The sequence below is a fragment of the Halichoerus grypus genome, chromosome 10 (assembly GCF_964656455.1).
Source record: "Halichoerus grypus chromosome 10, mHalGry1.hap1.1, whole genome shotgun sequence".
NCBI classification, from domain to species: domain Eukaryota; kingdom Metazoa; phylum Chordata; class Mammalia; order Carnivora; family Phocidae; genus Halichoerus; species Halichoerus grypus.
The window spans coordinates 13,418,211-13,438,968 of record NC_135721.1 but is presented as its reverse complement, the minus strand read 5'-3'; the positions used below and the strand labels follow the sequence as shown (position 1 = coordinate 13,438,968).

Genomic DNA, 20,758 nt, shown 5'->3' with positions numbered 1-20,758 from the left:
TATAGGGTGCCAGAAAATTTGTACTTATATTTAAATCCTATAACCCAAAGCAATCAGAAGAATACACCACCTCCCAGTTGATTCCGACAGTAGACTACTAAGAATATCCCTGAATTACTTCATTTTTCCAAATTATCAAATTTTAAGACATACGTTAATATGAGAAATCCTTGAATTAACAATGACTTTTTAAAAAATTTTTGCTCTGTCCCCAGAAGAAAATGAAAACTTCTCAGGGTCTAATACATTCAGGGATTAAAAATAAATGTATGGAAGTTCTGGTCTTTGGGGAGGAAACAAGTAAGGGCCTTCCAAAGCAAAGCTTCTAAATTATATTTCAAAAGTTAATATAAATTATACTTCTCTTGGCTATCCAGAATGAGTAAATGTAATACCATCTCCAGAAATCCCTAAGGCTTGAAGCACGGGTAACTAAACACCACTTTCCTCTCCTCGGGTTCTGTGTTCCTAGACAACCCTCCCTAGGGAACAGAGGGAGACAGCAGGCTACTGCTGAGTCACTGAGTCACCTCCAAAGGCAATCTTCAGAAAGGAAAGCGAGGAAAAGCCCTGTGGAAGGGTGGGCACCTCATAAGAGGGAGCGAAACATCGCAGCCACTGACCCCAGCATGGTCATCCCCACATGATGACAGGGCTCTGGGACCATCCTGAGTGGTCCATATGGCTGCCACTATCCCACCAGCCCCAGAAAGGAAGTGCCCTGGCTCCCTCCCCCTTGCAGGAACCCCCTATAGCAGAACTGGCTGGAATCAGGGGCTCAGACTACAGCCAGGACACAGGCAGGCAAATCAGCCCACCCAGGGGCCATAGACCCTGGGTTCAGTCTCATCTATCCCAGTGTTTTTCATGGCTGATGCATCAAGTGTCTGAACTAGCACAGTGATTAAAAGAACAACTGAGAGCAAGCAATTTTAGAGAGTAGAGGAAAAAAAAAACCTATCATGCCATGGTAATAGTGATGGAAACAGGCAAAAGGAAACCTTTTGGAGGCCACTGTAACAAAGTGCATTACAAAGTTGCGGTTTCACAGCAGAGAGACTGTGTCCTGAGGGAATAAATTAGACAAGTGTGCAAGGATGGGTATCCAAGGATGTTCATGGCATCGGTAGTTATTCATAAGAATAAAAAGTCAAAGGCAACCTAAATGTCCATCAATAGGAAAACAGTCAGTTAGATCAGGAGGTAGCCATGTAATGGGATATTCTGTGGCCATTAAAAACACTGAATCATAGGAAGAGCTCCCGTATACTGAATCAGGTGTTTCAATACCTCTGGGTGTTTGCATGTCCGAACCCACTTAACCCTCACAACACTTGAACAAGTAGTATTTTTACAGGATTCATTTTACAGATGGAGAAACTGGTAAACAGAGAAATTAACTAACTCTCCAGGGTCAACAGTGATAGCCTCATGGTTTGAATTTAAACAATAATGCTCTAAAGCCATTCTCTTAAGCACAATGCTCTACTACCTATAGATTCATGAAAAGATCATCACAATATGCTAAGTAAAAAGAGAAAATAATTATAGTACAACATATGGCATGATCTGATCTTTATAAAAGAGGTCTAACTTTACAAAGGGATAAAGAATAATCTCTAAGAATATACACAACAATGTTAAATGCATTCTCTCTGGATGCTAGAATTCGGGGTGATTTTTGCTTTCTACTCTGTACCCCTCAACATTGTGTGACTTTCTTTGCAAGTATTATGAAACACTTATGTAAATAGTCGTCTCGGGGCCCCTGGGTGCCTCAGTCGGTTAAGTGTCTGCCTTCGGCTCAGGTCATGATCCCCCTTGGTCCTGGAATCAAGCCCCATGTTGGGCTCCCTGCTCAGCAGGGAGCCTGCTTCTCCCTCTCCCGCTGCCTGATGCTCCCCCTGCTTGTGCTCTCTATCTCTCTCTCTCTCTGTGTCAAATAAATAAATAAATAAATAGTCATTTCTTTTTGGAAAAAATAAAAGATCAAAAGCAGCCTTGGTCAGTACTTGGGGAGGGGAAGGGGGAGCAGGATAGACACTTAAGTGAACGTATGGATTTGGGTGAGACAGGACCCTCCACCGACGGGCTCCTTTGTCATCTGTAGAATCATACGCTTCTGCCGCTCATTCACGTCTGTGCAGGCACTGTCCCAGGAACTACAGAGAACAGAAGACAACGTGGCTCCTGCCCTCAGAGCTTACAGTTGCTTAGAAGGGGTTAGAGGAGGGTACACAGGTAAATGAACAGTTGCAGTACAAGGCAGAAGATGTCAGGTACCCTGAGGAGAGGTACCGAGATGCCATGGAAATTCACAGGAGGTAAGGGGTCCCTCTGGGATCAGGAAGGAGGGAAAACTACAGGAATAGGTGGCATTTGAGCTGAGGCTTGAGGGTTGGGTCAGACATGAACAAGTAAAGAAGACAGGTAAGAGTAAGAAGGTCGTCCTCCCCGGAGAGGAACGAATACAACAAAGCTGTGGGGACTAGAAAGCTTGTGGTATGTACAGAGAGCAGAAAAGAGTTGAGTCTGGCTAATGGAGCCCTGTGACCCAGGGATATTCATGTAGAACATAAAGAACTCTACCTGTACTAGCCACACCTCTGTGAGCCAGGAATAACAAAGGTGAGTGAGCGATAGCTTTAGGAAAGGAGAACGGATTGCAGGTGGCCATGCAGAGAATCTGCTGAAACAAGGACCATAACTCAAGTCTCCTGAACTATTTAGCCACAAGGAACCAGTCAGAGAGTCATAAAAAACCGCTCAGAGTTATCGCTGTTTCCAGAACATCTGGAAATTAGAGGCTGGCTTTAGGTACAGCAATCCACCAGGCACTGCAGTGACCTAAGATGCCAAACGGTGAATTCCAGCATTGTCTACAAAGTGCAGAGAGTGGCAAGGACAGAAATGTGGGCAACATCTCATGAATTACCCCCCTTCTTTCTTGCACCTCCCCCTCACAGCGCAGGAAAGCAGAGCTCAGCAGGCAGAATTCAGGAGGTCCTTGAATTTAGATGATCTAAATCAATTGATTTAGAAAATCAAAGTCTTGATTTTCACTAATCTCTAACCAAAATTTAGTAATTCCTCCTAATAAAAATGCAGGCAGTGGCCCAGAGCAGTAAAGAGCAGTACCCGTGACTTCACCCCATAAGAAATTCCAGGTAATTTTATATCATAGCACACTCGTTCCAGGTCTCAGAAAATAATCACGTAAGTTCATTGTTTCTTTGAAATCACAGTAGTTACAGACCTATTGCTAGATCGTCCTTAAGGAGTTGATGAAGAAGCACATATATCACTAAATCGTAAGTTGGTTTAAGTATTTTGATAACTGTATATTTCCATACAGTTGGATTCCTTTATATACTGTGGCTCTTATATTTTGTAGTTAACAACACTGTTCTGAAAAGGGGTCCATAGGCTCCCCCAGACTTCCAAAGGGGTCCATGGCACAAAAGGGTTAAGAATCCATTACCTAGAGATCCTGTTAAAATATAAGTCACACCATGTCACCCCTGTGTTCAACTCTTCAGGGGCTTCCATCTTCCTCGAAGCAAAACTCCCTTCCTCTCACTTTACTTACCTGATTTAATCTCCTTCTCTTCTCTCTCTTTCATTCCCAACTAGCATACTGGTGTCCCTGCTATTCCTTCATCATTCCTGCCTCAGGGCCTTTGTACTGGCTGATCCCCGTGCCTGGAATGCCCTATCCATAGGGGACTGCATGGCTTGCTTCCCCATTCTCTTCAGGCCTGGACTCAAATGATAGCTTCCAAATGAAGCCATTCATGGTTACCCTATCTAAAATACCCCGCAGTGAAACTCCCATCCCCCACTCCTTGCTTTATTTTTTCTCCTTAGCATTTATCACTCCCTAAAATATACTTAGAGACATGTACTTTATTTTTTTATCATATTTATTATTTATTTCCCCACTCAGACATGAGCTCCACCATATCCCAAGTGGCTACAATCTAGTCTGACACACAGTAGGTTCTTAAAAGTTATTTGCTGAATTAATTAGCAGGGTAACATTTGTCACACAGCTTGGCTGTGGCTGCTTCCATTCCATGTTGAATTTTAAAGCCTCCCCTGCTCATTGTATTCCTGGGAGAAAAGAAAAATCACAGTAAATGTGCCTGTGAAATTGTGGTCACCACAGAAGAAAGGTAGCTTATTTATCAGCCATTGCAGAGGGAGATGCATTTTTTTCCTTAATAAAAAGAGTTCTCATCAAAGACAAGATAAACAAGGGGCGCCTGGGTGGCTCAGTCGTTAAGTGTCTGCCCTCGGCTCAGGTCATGGTCCCAGGGTCCTGGGATCGAGCCCCGCATCGGGCCCCCGGCTCCGCGGGAAGCCTGCTTCTCCCTCTCCCACTCCCCCTGCTTGTGTTCCCTCTCTTGCTGTCTCTCTCTGTCAAATAAATAAATAAAATCTTAAAAAAAAAAACCCACAAAGAAAAATAGACAAATTCTCACCCGCATACACAATAAGTTATTAGATCAAATTATGTCATAAAACAAACACAAAAAAGTAAATGGGAAAACTGGTACGTGGCATCCAACCAGTAAAAGGCCCACTCGCCCAGCTTGAAATAGAAGTGACGCTCGCTGATCAGATCATCACACAGATCCCACCTGGCAAGCGGTAGAAGGAAACGGGCAGTGTACAATCACAGGAGTAAATGCAGGCAGTAAGTCACCGCACGGACCCTGCTCAGCTTGACCTGCTGCTGTTGAAATGCACCGTCGCCCATCTGAAGGCACTGTTCCTCAAACCAGCAAAAACGCACCTAACGCTGGGAAGGTCCGAATGTGGCGGGGCTGCCTGCACCCCAGGGAACCTCATTCCATTCCAGCCCCCGGAGCACTCTGCTTTAATAAGAACAGCAAAGCTAAGACTGGATTCCTTGTAGTTACAGAATGTGAGTCGAGGACAAAGAAAGTACTATTTTATATCACATACATCCTTATATAGATATGATCACGTCACTCACATATTAAAAAGTAACAAAACAAACTCTCCCAACCCCAATTGCTCTTGGCAACACAGCTTCTTGAAATCATTTTTTACACTCACCCTTCCTTCCTCTTGTGCAATTCTTGCCCTAACACTCCATTAAGCGTTTTTGCTAAGGGCACCTCCAGATGACCAAACCCAAAGCACACTTCTCATCTGCGTGTGACTTACTTGTCCAAGGCATTTGTCACTGCCCACCTCCCAGCCCCTGGGGGTCACTGATGCCACGTGTCTGACTATTCACTCTTGGTTTCCTGTGAAACTCTGTTTCATCTTCCCAAACCTTAAACCTGGGGGGGGGGGGTCACAAAATAAAATACCTTAGGGGGCCACGCAGGTGCCTAAAATGAAAAAAGAGGACATCTGGCCGCTGTGACAAGCTGGAGAGCATCAGCCCTGCCAAAAGGGGACTGCTGTCCCTTATCTGTGCACATCAGGTGGTCGGATCGCCCAGCTTGTCGAGAACACCCACAAATCTTATTTTTATGTGAACTTTCCCAATTTTCTAAAAGTTGGCAATTATTGGTTTTAATGCTTTGCTATTGTGAGCCAAATCAAACAAATCTGTATACTGGAGACAATCTGCAGCCTCAAATGGGTGTCACTGCAACCCCCCGGGTTTCTCCTGTCCCTCTGTTTCTCTCCCTGGGAATTTCGTTGCACTACAGAGCCCGGATGTGTATCTCCAGCCCTGATCTCCCCCTTCCCTTTCAGGCTCTGATAACTGCCTCCTGGACAAGTCCACTTGAATGTCCCACGGGGACCTTAAAATAAATGTGTCTACACTTTCCCTTCATCCTCTATTCCCAAACATTTCTCAAATTCCTTTCCTTTCCTCATCCCTCCTGCCTCTGCTTTAATTCAGACACTTGGTATTTTTCCATGGTTTATTACAGTATACTTCTAATTGTCTTCCCTGCCTTAGACCTATCTCCATCCCCTACCTTCAGATTCATTCTCCATGCCAAGTTCAAGCTACCTTAAAATGTGCAGGCTGCAGGTCCTCTGATAGCTCCCTTGCCCTTCATGATAAACTCTGGACCCAGAGTGCTTGAGTCTGAATCCCATCTTCACTACCCACTAGTTGTGTGACCTTAGGCAATTACTTAAGTTCTCTGAGCCTTGTTTTTGTTTTTGTTTTTGTTTTTTCATTTGTAAAACATGGATACTAAATATCACATGCCACATAGAGCAGTCATGAGGACTAAAAATGAGATAATAAAAATAAAGCCCTGGGTGGCTCAGTCGTTAGGCATCTGCCTTCGGCTCAGGTCATGATCCCGGGGTCCTGGGATGGAGCCCCACATCGGGCTCCCTGCTCAGCGGGAAGCCTTTTTCTCCCTCTCCCACTCCCCCTGCTTGTGTTCCCTCTCTCGCTGTGTCTCTCTCTGTCAAAAAATAAATTAAAAAAAAATCTTTAAAAAAAATAAAATAAAAAATAAAGCCCTTTTTGCTTAGTACATAGTAAATGCTCAATTAAATGTTAGCTGTCATTATCATGATTCCTCATCCATTATCCCCACATTCCACAACCAACTCAAACTCTAGAAGTATAAGGAATCCTCCCAAAGTATCCTTGACTTCTCACTCATTTGTCTGCTCAGAATGCCCTTCAAGACTCATATTTTCCATCATATTCTCCAGAACTAAGCCCTGACCCCAGACATCTCCCTGCCCCAAATCCAGGCCCCCACCTACCATTGCCTGCCTCCATCGAGTTTCTAACTTGCTGAACTGCAGTAGAACAATTTCCTGGAAGCCTCCACCACCGCACTGTGAACCCCACAAAGGCAGGGCCTACTTTTTCTTAATCTTTGTATTGTTAACACCCAGCAAAAAATAATGAATGACTGGATGAACTTCTCTAATTCACAGATCAACCCAGAGAGGTAGGCATTGTTATGATCCAGCACTTACGCATGAGGTTCAATATGGTTCAGCCCACAGAGGAGGCAGCAAGAACATCCTGCTGGCCTCTCTGGTCTCGGCACCCACCAATCTACTCCAAACCCCTCTGCCTAAACCCCATCAAATTACTCTCCATCCCCAATCTCAGAGTGTACTCTCCTTCCCAAAACTCCTTGAAGCTGTCCCTTCTGTTCCCTTCTTTTCCAGTTAATTCCACTTTTGTCTTCAAGAAATCAGCTCAAAGATCACCTCTTTCAGGACACTTGCTTTGGTGTACCACATGTGAGAACATGCACACACACACACACACACACACACACGTCTGATGCTAAATAGGAAAAAAAAAATAGGCACATCTCCTTGGTGCTTCCATCCAATTTCTTTTTTGGGGGGCGTGGGGGGACAGGGAGGAGGGGCAGAGGAAGAGGGAGAGAATCTTGAGCAGGATCCAGACCCAGCATAAGCCCGATGCAGGGCTCCATCTCATGACCCAGAGATCATGACCTGACGCTCAACCGACTGAGCCACCCAGGCACCCCTGGTCCCAGTTCCTCAGCAACCTCGCGGATCCACAGTGATAATGTCTGACACATAGCCAACAAGCGGGAGATTTGGGTGGAAGTATGACTGAATGAATGATCTACTTGAGGTAAAAGAAGGATTTTCCTGCTCAGAATGGAGCAAAGAAGGCCACTTGGGAGTTGCCTTCACATACGTGCCTTCCTGGGGGCTCCAGCACACTGGGATGAGGATTTCTCGCTGAGCTACTGCTTCTCTCTACCCAGTGGGAGCGCCCAACACGTTATGACATTTCCAATGGATTGTAGAAAAGTGCTTATTGCTACTAGAAGTAACAGAGTGCTTATGCCAAATCATAAATCCTCAGTATGTTCGCAAGGAACTCAAAGAACCAAATGTCACTGCTCTAGTAAGTTGCCACAGTGGCTATTTCATGGGCTGAAAAAAAAGTTTCATTTAACATTTTAAAAGATATAATAAAATAAAGATGATCATTCATACAGCATCTAATCCATTATTTGGAAGGTAGAAAAAAATGTTTTTATGCTTCACAAACAACCACATCCAGCTCCTAGAAGCCACCCTGGGAGGAGTTTTTTTAACACTTTCCCCAGAACTACCTGCTGTGACTAATTCCATACTTCATCCACATGAAAACAAAATTATAAAATAATGAGATTCCCCAGACAACGCAAGCCAGAAAGTTTTCAATTTGACTTATTAACATTAAATCTCACACCTCTGTTTTTTCCAATTCATTTCCTAAGTGCACCCTCCATTTCCAAGTTTTCCACACAAGGGAGAAGGAGGTGGGATAGAGCGGGAGGGAGGACAAGGAGATTCTCTGAAGAGCGAGGTATCCTCCTGAGAGTGAAGTTCAAGACCAAGCCCCAGGAGAGAGCTTTGGGTACCACCTCAGGACAGACTCCACAGTAAACAGGAATGTACACTTGAAAAAAGCAAACTTTGTGTACCCTGGAGGAAAGCATGGCTTTCTTTACCTGATTTTCACACTCAAAATTTTCCATGTCTTGCGTTTCCTACTCAAGTTAGTTTAGCAAGCAAAATTCAAAATAGTTCCACAATAGACCAACCGCGTAGCTTCTGAAAAAATTAACAATAGAATGGTGCAAACAGAATTTTTTTGTTGCTTGTTTGTTATATAAGCTCAGGGGGAAAAATATGTTTGTTTTTTTTTCCAGGAGCCACCTAGTTCTTTCATCTGAAATCACAGATAAAACAACACATTGAGATGCTAAAGTTCAAGTTCAGATAACATTTGATGAAAGGAGCTAAAATGTAGAACACAACAAAAAATTAACTTGGCTGCAGATTTATTCTACAGTGGTGGTTCTCAAAATGTGGTCGGGAGACCCCTGGGATTCCTAAGACCCTTCAAAGGGCCCGTAAGATCAAAACTGTTTTCCTAATCAACTAAGATATTTTCCTGTTTACTTTCATTCTCTCACAAGTGTCCAGTGGAGTTTTCTAGGGAGTATATGATGTGTGAGATCACAGACTAAACAAAGAAGCAAGTCTAAGAATCCCACTGCCTTCCATTAAACCAGACAATAAATACACTTGTAAAAATATAAGACAATGCCACCTTTGCATTGTTTTTGTTTTGAAAAGAGATATTTTTCATAAAAATATGCCATTTATGTTAACATGCCATGAGAATATTGTCATTTTAAATGAATTAATAATTAATACTTCAAAATGTAGCTATTTTAAGATTTTATCTTTTTTTTTTTAAGTAATCTTTACACCCAACGTGGTCAAGGTTACAATTTACAACCCCGAGATCAAGAGCTGCATGCTCTGCCAATGGAACCAGCCAGGTACCCCTAAAATGTAACTATTTTAATTTCTAATATATATATTGATAGATGAGAGTATGCACTGCAGCAGCTGAAGTCATGGCAGGACAGGTGTTTAGAAAGTTTCTTCCCCTCTTTGACCGAATTCTAGTCGAAAGGAGTATAGCCAAAATCTCAAGGAAAAGCATCGCACGCAACAATAGCAGCTGTTGGTTCGGGCTCTAAAGGAAAGGGTGGAGAGGTTAGCGTGGAAGTTGGAGATAAAATTCTTCTCCCAGAATATGGAGGCACCAAAGCAGTTCTAGATGACAAGGATTATTTCTTATTTAGAGATGGTGACATTCTCAGAAAGTACTAGACTGAAACACATTATTATTGTAATGGTATCACGTGAAGCTGCCCATTCACAGCTGAAGTTGTGAAATCTTTCATCATGTAAATAATTTCTATGTCTCTCTTTTATAATAAACGAATGGTATCCGAAAAAACATATTGATAGATATAACCCCCATTAACAGGACCTTGGGGGGGTTCTTAATAATGTTTAAGCATGGAAAGAATCTGAGACCAAAACAAAGGAATCTCAATTTCTCTTTTCTTTTTCCAATTTTGTTATTGTGATAAAATACACGTGACATAAAATTGACCATCTTAACCATTTTTAAGGGTAGGGTTCAGTGGTACTGAATGCATTCCTAATATGCAACCATCAGCACCATCTAACTGCCAAACTCTTTGCCTCTTGTCAAACTGAAACTCTATACGCAATTGGTACTTCTTTGTGGTTTGTCTACTTCTATGCAATCGGCGAGGCAGCTCACACCACCTCTGTCCCCTGGAGGGTGTGTGTCTGTGTGCGTGGCATGTGGATCGGGGCCCTGCTTCCAGCAGAGAGAACTCCGCCTCCCTTCGACACCACACAATCCTGGAGTTCCATGAAGAACCATCTAGCTTCCCACTCCTTGTGACTTACCTCTGCATTCGCGCGCATTCTGAAACCTAACCCCCGTGTCTAATAATGCTTCCGTAGGATTTATTTCTGAGCTGCTGGCACTAACTTACGAATGAAAGGTTGTAAAACAGGGCTTGCTTGTGTGCTTTTAAATGATGTGGCTGACAGGAGTGACTGGTCGAAAACAGCCAAAAGCAAACCCACTAGAGTTTAGGGCCACATCACACAACTACATCCTGTCCTCTTTGCTTCAAAGCCCCATATAAAGGACGCTAAATGAGAAGGCAAAATGCACTGCAGTGTCCGCATTTTAAGTCTGGGGGCGCTGGGAGAAAACTCAGTGTGCATCACCACAAAGATGTACCACAGTGACATCTCCTTTCAAATTAGGTCAAGAAGTCCAGAGTTTGTCTTGAGACAAACCATAAGAGACTCTTAATCTCAGGAAACAAACTGAGGGTTGCTGGAGTGGAGGGGGGTGGGGGGGATGGGCTGGCTGGGTGATGGACATTGGGGAGGGTATGTGCTACGGTGAGCACTGTGAATTGTGTAAGACTGATGAATCACAGACCTGTACCCCTGAAACAAATAATATATTATATGTTAATAAAAAGAAAAAAAAGAAGTCCAGGGAAACTACATAAAAGGTAAAGTTCTCGGGCATTTTATGAACGTCCAACGAGATTCCTATTTTTGCATATCCAGAGAGCCTACCCTGTAGAGTTGTGATTTAAGGAGATGATAAGAGATGGGAATATTGATACCTTTTTACTCTTTGGCAAAGATGATAGATAGAGGGGCACCTGGGTGGCTCAGTAGGTTGAGCGTCTGACTCTTGATTTCAGCTCAGGTCATTATCTCAGGGTCTTGAGATCAAGCCCCATGCGGGCTCCACAGTCAGCGGGGAGTCTGCTTGAGATTCTCTCTCCCTCTCCTTCTGTCCCTCCCTCTGCTCATGTTCTCTCTCTAAAATAAATAAGTAAATCTTTTTTTAAAAAAAGATGATAGATAGAGAGATAGATAGACAGACAGGAGGACACTGCCATATAATGACACTTTTCATTTACACTTTTAGCCTGGAGGAGGAGAAGGTTCAACCCTGAAATAGCCTCAGAGCTAAATCATGGCCAGGTGATGTCTAATCACCAAGAGGAGGAGGGAGAAGGAGGTTTGATGTCAGCAGCCTCATGAAGGTACCACACTTAGAAAACTGGGATCTTAAAAACCCACGAGAAAAACCCTGCCCAGAAGGTCTGATTTATTGACCTCAAAGACAAGAGTGCTGACCTAACTTTTTGCCAGAACCCAGGCATCTCCTCTCAATCCAAACCAACCAACCACAGTCTTTAGCTGCCAAGTTCTCCCACCCCTCTGGCCGATGAAATTCTTTACCTTAAGTAAATCCTAGGAAATGCTCTTAGATTCACCTTGGCATGTCAGTCAGCGCTTAAGAAAGCCAGACCAGTCCATAAAAGAATGAAAGTTAAAAAAAATGTGGGCATATTCAAGCCCCATATTTTAGTCTGCTGCCATTCCTTTATCTCACCACCATAATTATTTGACAGGACAGAAGTCGCATTCCCGAAGGAAACAGCAAATGTCTTAACTGATCTTTGAAGTAACTTTCAGTTCTATGGTCCTATTTACGCTCTCATTCCACATAGCTAAAAATGGATCATTTTTTTTCTTTTTTTTAAGATTTTATTTATTTATTTAGAGAGAAAGACAGAGATAGGGACAGAGGTAGCAAGAGAGAGCACAGCACAAACGGGGAGGAGAGGGAGAAGCAGACTCCCTGCTGAGCAGGGAGCCTGACGAGGGGCTTGATCCCAGGACCCTGGGATCATGACCTGAGCCAAAGGCAGACGCTTAACCAACTGAGCCACTCAGGTGCCCCTGGATCACTTTTTCAAGGTCCCATCAGGCTCTCTGTGATGTTCATTATTGATCTTTAAGCCATCATATTTTGCTAAACGTGGGTCTCCAGATGACAGACCAGAGGTACCTCTCTTGCATCTTTTTATAAGATACCCATGGATAAAGAGGAAGACTCTCATGGGATGAGGAACAGCAGGTAAGGAAGGATTCCACTGGGGAGACACAGACAGTTGGCTTAGCCGTGCCCGGGGCCCTCCACTAGGCTTCACCCCCGCATAGCTCAGCAGGGCTCGGCATCTCCTCACCACCAGGCTTATCACTGCTGTCTCCCCATTTAAGGCAATTTGAAAGCAGCTTATTGGTAATCATCAAAGAGCAAATGCTTAGAATCTCACCACAAATGTTCCACATACCCACTCATAGTTCTCCTAGTTCAATTTATAAAAATGATCCAAATTAACCCATGTGAATGATACTATTGAAGAAAAACATCCATAGACAGATTACCTATTTTTTCAATCATACAATCAACAGGCTATGAGGAAAATAAGAACAAAAACAAAAAGAGAGAAGGACAAGAGATGAACTCAAATTTGCCCAGCTAAAATTAGAGACAAAACCAGAGCTAGGATTCAAATGTCTTAACCATCTAGAAGCTCTAGTGCCATTTGACTCCAAGCACAGAGATGTGGACGTGTTGGTTCATTGAGGAGCTGGACTCAGCTCCCTAACCTCAGCACTATGTGGCTTTCACATAGACGGGCATATCCACACACCCTCTCTGATCCCTTTCAGAGCCAAGTTTTACAAGTGTGGCCTCTACTTCCTCAGCTCCCATTGGTTTCCACTCAGTCTGATCTGGTCCCAACTCTCTAACGCTCCAGTTAAGAAGGCTCCCAACTGCCACGCCTGAGCCTCTCAAATTATTCTTCACCGTCTTCACGGGCCATCTTGCAGAAATGTAAATTGACTCCTGATACTGCCCCCCCTACAAATCCACGAGCTCCTTCCCGCAGCCCCCGGGATAAATTCTAAGGTCCCTAAGCTGGCGTAAAGGGTGCAGCATGATCTGCCCTTGCCCTCCTTTCCAGCCCCTCTCCCAACGCCCTCCCCCCCACCCAGCTCTCTAGAAGTTTCTCCAAGGCTCAGTGTGCATCCTTGCCTTCAAATCCTCACACTCCTTCCCCATCCTGGGATTCTCTTTCTCCCACTTATCACTTGATAACCTCCTGTGCATCCCTCAGAATGAAAAGTCCCTTTCTCAGAAAGGTCTTCCTGGCTCCCCCATCTAACCTAGTGCCCTCCCCACCCTTGTTGCTCTCCCCCAGGCAGTCCTTTGGAGCACCTGGCACTACTTAAATGTTTGCATTGCTTTGTTTAATGTCTGTCTCCCCATCCACCGCCCACCCCTCCACGCCTGTTTCCTTTACCACAGCATACCCAGCACCTAACAGTACGTAATGCTGGGTAAGTACTCCAATCCTTGTGGAATGAATGCTTGCATATATTTGAATATGTAAAGAGGATATATATGACCACATAAGTTAATCATTAAGTCAACACTGATAAGCATCTGCTCGATGCTCAGCTGAGCTCAGTTGATCTGCTCAGGATGATGAGCAGGAGGCTTTCATTCACGGGAGACCTCAACAAGCACACTGAAACCAGCTGCTGTCAACATTAACTGCTTATCTGTAACATTATCAGCTAAAAGCAGATGTTAGGCCCTTATCATTCAACACTTGTGCAATTAAAGATAATTTTAAAGGGTATCTACTCCAAGCAAACCGTGGTGCAAGGCTCTGCAGGATTCCAAAGAGAGCAGGACCCCCTTGCCCACAAAGAAATGATAAAAGAGAAAGAAAAGTGATCAACGAAGACAGGGATGGAAATTCTTCTAAATCAGGTTCTATGTTTGATTGCACATTCTCAACATTGTTATCGAATTCATCATAATTGGGATTTCTCTCCACGTTTCATATACCAGACTCATGAATGCAAAAATAAAACAACAGCAATAAATACTTTCTCCTCCACCCCTGCTCCTCCTGACTAGCCAAGAGCAGTGACCAAAAGCCAGCTTGGGGATGAAATTCAAACTCTGCCACCTCCAAGGACCCTCCACATCTACTACATTCCTTGTGAGGCAGAGAGATGATGGCTTTGGAGTCAGAAGACCCCTTGCTCTGGCCAAGTCCAAGTGGCTCACTTTGCCTCGTTTTCTTCATCTGTAATATGGGCTTCCAAACCCCCACCCCACCAATTGCATATCACACTCTGTTACTAGAACTGAAATGAGGTAACCCTGTGAAAGTTTCTGCCAACTAGAGCAGGCTATACAAATGTGACAGTTTGTGACTTATCAGGACGCAAATATTTAGCATCTTGTATTGACCTGTCTAGTGCTTGTTACTCTTGAGTCTTGAGGTCCGCTGTATGTTCAGGCTCAGAGAACACACGTCTTACAGTCTTTCTGCCCTTGGCGCCTCGGTACTAGGCACATGGCACCCACACAATAAATTCTTGTAGGCTGGTTACTTGCTGGCATTTTTGATGTATTTGACTCAGAGTACAAAGTGTTCTCCGACTTTTCTGGATTTCTCATCGATAACAAGTACTTTCTCTGGAGATAGTCATAATGTTTACCTAGCCCATGATCTTTATGGTCTGTCTTCCTTTTTCCCAATTATATTGGAAAGAAGATGTTTTTGGCAAAAGCAAAAAGAACGCTTTTCCAGTGTAATTTTCAAGGTTCTTCCTAAGGATGAGACAGAGGCCAAAAAGCCACTTGGTAACGGCAAGCCACCCCTACCACTCACTACTCAACAAACCCGGCCTGAGTCCTACCAAGCGTAGGTTAGCGTCGGGGCTGTAGGGATAACCAAGGAGAGCAGCATCCCACAGTGGTTCTGCAGCTGGATCGCCAGGGAGAGAATCCTGGCTTCACATAGTCCTACTTGGGTGATTTTGCCTAAGTCACCCATTTTTCTCTTTTTTCTCATCTAAAATAGGGTAATGATTGCTACACTTATCCTGGCGAGCACTGGGTAATGTATGGAATTGTCAAATCACTATGTTGTATATTCTAAAACTAATATAATATTGCATGTCAACCATACGTCGATAAAAATTAAATAAATAAATAAATAAAAATTTAACAAATAAAATAGGGTAGTAATAGACCCCACCGCTAAAGGCCATCATCAGGATGAAATGAGTCAATACATCCAGAGCTTTTAGCACAGTGCCTAGTACAGGGTAACAACAAATATGAGACATGTAGATCCTTGTAGCTGAACAGACTGCGACTCAGAGAAGCAAAGTGACTTAAGTCAAGGAGCCATAAAGAGACTGAAATCAGGGCTGGAGCCCAGGTCCTCGTGGGTAGTTCACACAAGGGGCACTCCAGAGAATCCACCTTCCTGAAACCTGATAAGCCAGGGCAGTAAGGACACCCACCTTCCACTCTGCCTCCAACTAGGCACCCCCAAGCCCAGCCCCACCCTTTTGGTCTCCCATGGGACTCAGAATGTACCTAGAGGGGTTCCATCTACTCCTGGCTCCCCCAGAAACACTGTGATGAAGAAGGAAAGCCTCACCCCCTCATGGGGTGGTTCTGAAGATTAAATGAGATAATGCCTGGAAAACTGCCAAGCAGAGTAGCCGGCATATGGTATGCAGCCAATAAATGTTCTCTATTAAAAAAAAAAAAAAAAGGAGGAGGAGGAAAACCCTGTGGCGCCTGCTCTCCAAGCTGCACACATTCCAACTCCAAATGCCAGACCCAGGGCAGATTGAGATCTCTCTTAGGTAGAACAGAGGGACACAGAGTCAGCGAAGGATTATTGTGGAGGGTGAAATTCACTTAAGACAGAGGAGGTGTCTGGAGTCCCCACTCTTCCCCATCTTTCTTAAAAATAATAATAACAATAATAATAATAATAAGGAAGAAGGAAAAATACTTAGCTGGTGCTTTGCTGGCAAAGCCAAGCATCCGAGCATTGGATTTTTAATATTTTAATATTTCTAAACAAAGCAAAGACTGCTTTGCACCCCCCCGGCCATTTGCTTTTATGCACTTGACCAGCAAAAGCTTGGCTTTGTTGCATTGATGAATGGGCTTATTCGCACTGATTTTCCAGGTAAAAATGGCTCAGACACAAGACTGAATTAAAACAGATCCCACAAATCTCCTTAGAATATTCAGGACTTGCTTTGGATTCAGAGTTCTTAAGCACTTCAGCATCACCTTCTCCTCCCTACCCCAATATTGACAATCCCTAGTTGTGGAAAGACAAATTTAATATTAGAACACAAGGAAGGAATCTGGTGAAAAAGGAAAAAGGAGAACCGGACTAGAGGGGGAGCAGGACTTCATTTTGTACTGTGTATCCCCAGAGCGGAGCCCGGGACCTAGCCCGGGGGGAGCCGGTTGTAAACGCGAACTGACTGAATCAATGTCCCCACGGAGTTTACAACCCAGGTGAGGAGTGAAACCGAAATATTACACCAAGTTCAACCACAAAATCAACTCCACCCTCTTTCAGCCTAACCTGTGTGGGGGCAGGTGCTCAGGAAAATGCTTGCTTCCTGTTTACCTGGGGAGCTTTGGCAAGTAGTCTAAAAAGGGGGGCAATGTATACAGTTCTAAGCAAATGGTTATGCAAATCACTCAAACAAAAACATGAAAAAGGGAGGGGAAGGTTTCTGATCCGGTTTTCCTCACCTGCCCCACTCTTCAAAGGGTAAAATAAAGTAAAAAAAAAAAAAAAAAAAATCCAAGAGCGGGACGAACCCCAAGTCCGCTCTCTATGAAGACCAGGCACAACCCCGCTCCATCCGCTCAGGATCAGGCACCAAACCAGAGCCCCCGGGTTATTCGGGTGGGTGGAGGGGATTCTTTGCCGCCCTCCACCCCTGCCGCGGGCTGCCCGAGTTAGCCTACCGGCTCAGTCTCCCTAGCCGAGATGTGGGTGACACCCCAAGGATGCCAAAGGTGCTCCTTTCCCAAAAGAGACGGGGAGAGACAGAGCGGGGAAGGAGGTGGGGGGGGGGGGAGACCGAGCCCTGCAATGCGAAAGGCGCCCAGCCGGCTTGCCGCGGCCCCTGCCGGAAGGTCTGGCTCGCTCACCAGCGCATTCACCTCAGGAGCTCGGGCTGCCACCCAGAGGGGCGCGGGAAAGGGAAGTTCCCGACCCCCCACCACCGAGGCAAACGCGGGGAGTCGGCGGGCGACTCCACAGCGGCCCTGCAAGCCCCAAGCCGCTCGCACCCAGAGCGCGCCGGCAGTCCGTGGGCGCAGCGCTGCGCCAGCACAAGGGCCCCGGGTGCGCTCTGCCCTGCGACGGTCGCGGGGCGCCTGGCACCGCTGTAGGGCAAAGGGGAGGGGAGGAATGACAGGGAAGAAGGCGGAGCAGGCGGCCCGGGAAGCACTTACATTCGCCAGGAAAGCGCCTCCTCTCGAAGAAGAGAAGGAAAGGCTTCCCGGCTAAGGAAACGCCCCAGGGATGCCCTACGCGAAGTGCCGCCTCTCCCCGGCTCCCCGATTCTCCCGCCTCCAGTCCGTCCTCCACCCCGCAGCTACCCACCCCACGCCCAACAGCGGATCCCAGATACCCTCCCTGCGGCCTTCCGAGGGGCCCAGCCACCGTGTCGCCGCCCGCAGCTCGCGCAACAGGCGGATCTTTAGGACTCCAGCGACGGCGGGCTCCGGGAACCGGAGGATGAGGGGCGCCGCGAGACAGGCGCCCAGCAGAATGCAAAGTCCCCTGCGGGCCTAGACCTGCGCGGCCGTGCACTCGTGACCCGAGCCACGGGGCTGCAGGGGCAGCAAAAGGTGGCGAAAGTTGCGGGGTCGCACGGAGAAGTCGCCGGAGTGAGCGCGGAGGAGGGGACACGAGCAGGTACCTGCAGGAGTCCCGGCGCCTCAGGCTCGCTCCGCTTGGCGACGCCGCCCGCCCGCGCTGCATGGATCAGGCCTCGCCGCGCGGCCCCGCGCCCGCCGCGGCGGCGGCGGCGAGGAGAGCCGGGTGGCCCGCCTGGGTCGGTCCGTCGGTCCCGCCCGGCGGGCGCGCGGAGCCTGGGAGCCGCGAATAGGCAGGGGCGGGGCGGGACGGGGCGGGGCCGGCTGCTCGGCCGCCGCCCCATTGGTCCCGCTTCGCCAGCCGCCTAGCTTCGGGCCCTCCGCCTGCGCTCCCCAGGCCGAGGGCTAGGCGCTCGGCCGAGGGCGGTTGCAGGTTGCGGGGCTCGGGCCGTGCGACCTGAGGACGCACGGGAGGACAGACTGGAAGCCTGGCGGGGCGCGCACCCCCGCCCAGACCCGAGTGCAGAGTCACCCCCGGAGCCCCGTGCCCTGTCCCGGTGGGAGCAGGAGCGCGCCCCTTGCCTCCCACTTGCGCGCCCTCCCGGCTGGAGCCCGCAATTCGGCGGGAGACAGAGCACCTCCTCCGCGGCCCCGCGGCTCCGGCAACCGCCTCTCGAAAGTCGCGGCCCCAAGGGACACTCTGCAAATTTGCCGGGATTCTCTTAGGAAGTACCGAGGCCCTAACTTGTTTTAAAACAAAGTGCGAAGGAGGAAACAGCCCCGGTCCTGGCTGTTTACCACCAGCCCCGCTGCCCGAAGACTCGTGCACTGTGCAGAGCAAGATTGTTTCACACGCTGCATTCCTCGACTTACCTACCAAGTCAACATGCACCGAGCGGAAGGGGGACGAGTCGGGTCTCCTTCCCGAAGGATGGAAGAGGAGGTCAGAGGGAGATGCCTTCAGCCCGAGGTTGAGGAACAACCCGGGGCCTCAGCGAGGGCGGCGTGTGGTCCGGAAGGCATGGTCGGCCCCTCTGCAGTGAGCAAGAACTCAGTGAACCGCCCGGAGGAGAAATGGGACGCTCGGGGACCCACCCCCGCGCTCCCCCTCCCGCCCCCAAACTGCAGATTTTTAAGTTGTGCAGACTTGCAATAATTCCTCAGAGCCAGCTGCTCCAAGCTGTAGGCGCCCGGGTGTTCCCGCCCCCACATCACGCAATGGGACAACTGCCCCCAACCCAGCACCTGCTGACCACTGGCCTCAGACAAGCACCTAGCAAGACCACAGAGTTAAGTTCCAGGCCCTGAGCTGGCACACGGGAGGGGACAGGAGCAAAGAGATGCATGGAAAAGGTGAAAGGCACTTTTTCTGACCTCATCCAAGTACCGGATGGTGTCTGGATTTTCTCATTGTTTTTGTTTGATCAAAACCCGCAGTAGGAATCAGAGAAAGGGGAGCAATGTTTACAGTATCTGGTAGGCTTCTAAAAGGGGGTGAAACCTGCACCTTACAGAGAGCTTTGGCTAGATGAGAGAATAATAGCAAGCAGGAACGGCAGAGGAGAGGCAGAAGCCCAACACAGTCTTCCCTCAGACACCAGCATTTTCGTTTGGCTCATGGAAGGCAAGGTGGGGAAGAAGGTGGCTGGGGTACAGGTGTTTGGGGGCCCTCCATCCCTAATCCCATTGTTCTTTGGCTCCCCCAAGCCTGTCCCCTCTCTTATGGAAGAGGATCCAAAGCATTTGTCTACACTGCTGTTTGCAAGCCTCTAAAGAAGGTAATTTGCATATACAATCAACATCTTTAGCGTAAGATCTAAGATTATTCTAAAAATATGCTTATATTTTATCAACACCTGAGAAGGATGCTTCTGAATCTCTTCCAGCTGTTAGCTATTTCATCATTTTAAATCACTAAGTTATCTGGAAAGTCCAGCATTGTTTACCTGAGAATGAGAGACGTTCAGAATCTCCAGGTGCTGCAGAGCACATCTGCAGTGCAGAAGAACCAGGGAGCCAGGGCCTTCTCACAGGTCTGGATGGCACCTGTGGACTGGAGGGAGGCACTCCCAGTGCATGCGGCATCTGTGAAAGCTGGGGAACAGGCCTCCCCACTGTGCGCATATGGTGGCGGGGTAGAGAAGGGGCACAGACTTAAGAGACAGACTGGGGTTCCCATGATGCTGTACCCAGGGGGAGGCCTGTGAGCAAGTCACTTAATGGTTCAACATGGTGTTTCTGCTTCTGTAAGAAAAGTTCCTCCCTTACAGGGTGATCATATGAAGCAAATGGAATAATACACAGGAAAGCATTGTATGGGTCATAAAATGCATGTCTCTTCCCCAAAAGTTCACCCCTGACAGTTTACTGAGGTTGAGCCAGGCAAAGTGGTAAATGCATTCATACACACACACACATACACACACACACACACACACACACACACACACAGAGCAATGCTCTCAACCCCTGTATCTAGGGCCTCTTCCTCTGACCTCAGTCTTCACAGCCACAGTGCCTGCTCTGATCCATTTAACTGCCTCCTCCCTACCCCATCAAAATGTCTTTATGCCCCATGATATGGCCCATCCCCTTTTCATTAACCATGTGCATAGAAAAGCATCTGGACAAGCCGTGCATTAACCTATAAGGGGTTAATCATCAGCTGACAGTAGTACTCAGGCCTCCATGGTTTCCAGGAGGATTCCCAGAGTCAGTGGAGACATCCCAAGCAAATGTGGGCCCAGGGCAGTCTGTCTTCCAGGCTTCTATATTCTCCTTGCTCTGGGCACTCCCTTTGGTAAGGTCTTCCTCTCTTACCCACTTACCCACAGGTCCATGTTCTCCTGCTCC

At 47.0% G+C, this 20,758-nt stretch overlaps 1 protein-coding gene and 1 pseudogene across 9 annotated transcripts in view; one reads left to right on the top strand and one right to left on the bottom strand.

Moving 5' to 3' along the window:
* KCNS3 (potassium voltage-gated channel modifier subfamily S member 3) overlaps positions 1-18,932 on the bottom strand; it is a 212,774-nt gene extending 193,842 nt beyond the window's left edge. For 4 of the 9 annotated variants that reach the window (XR_013441605.1, XR_013441606.1, XR_013441603.1 and 1 more), the window contains exon 1: positions 18,010-18,179. The gene's annotated coding sequence lies outside the window, so the exon portion shown is untranslated. Of the gene's footprint in view, positions 1-18,009; positions 18,180-18,774 lie in introns of those variants that run through there. The other 5 variants (XM_036100122.2, XM_078055995.1, XM_078055996.1 and 2 more) reach the window with 4 other exon arrangements.
* On the top strand, positions 9,372-9,630 carry LOC118540797 (10 kDa heat shock protein, mitochondrial pseudogene; annotated as a pseudogene).
* Positions 18,933-20,758: the final 1,826 nt, after the last annotated feature.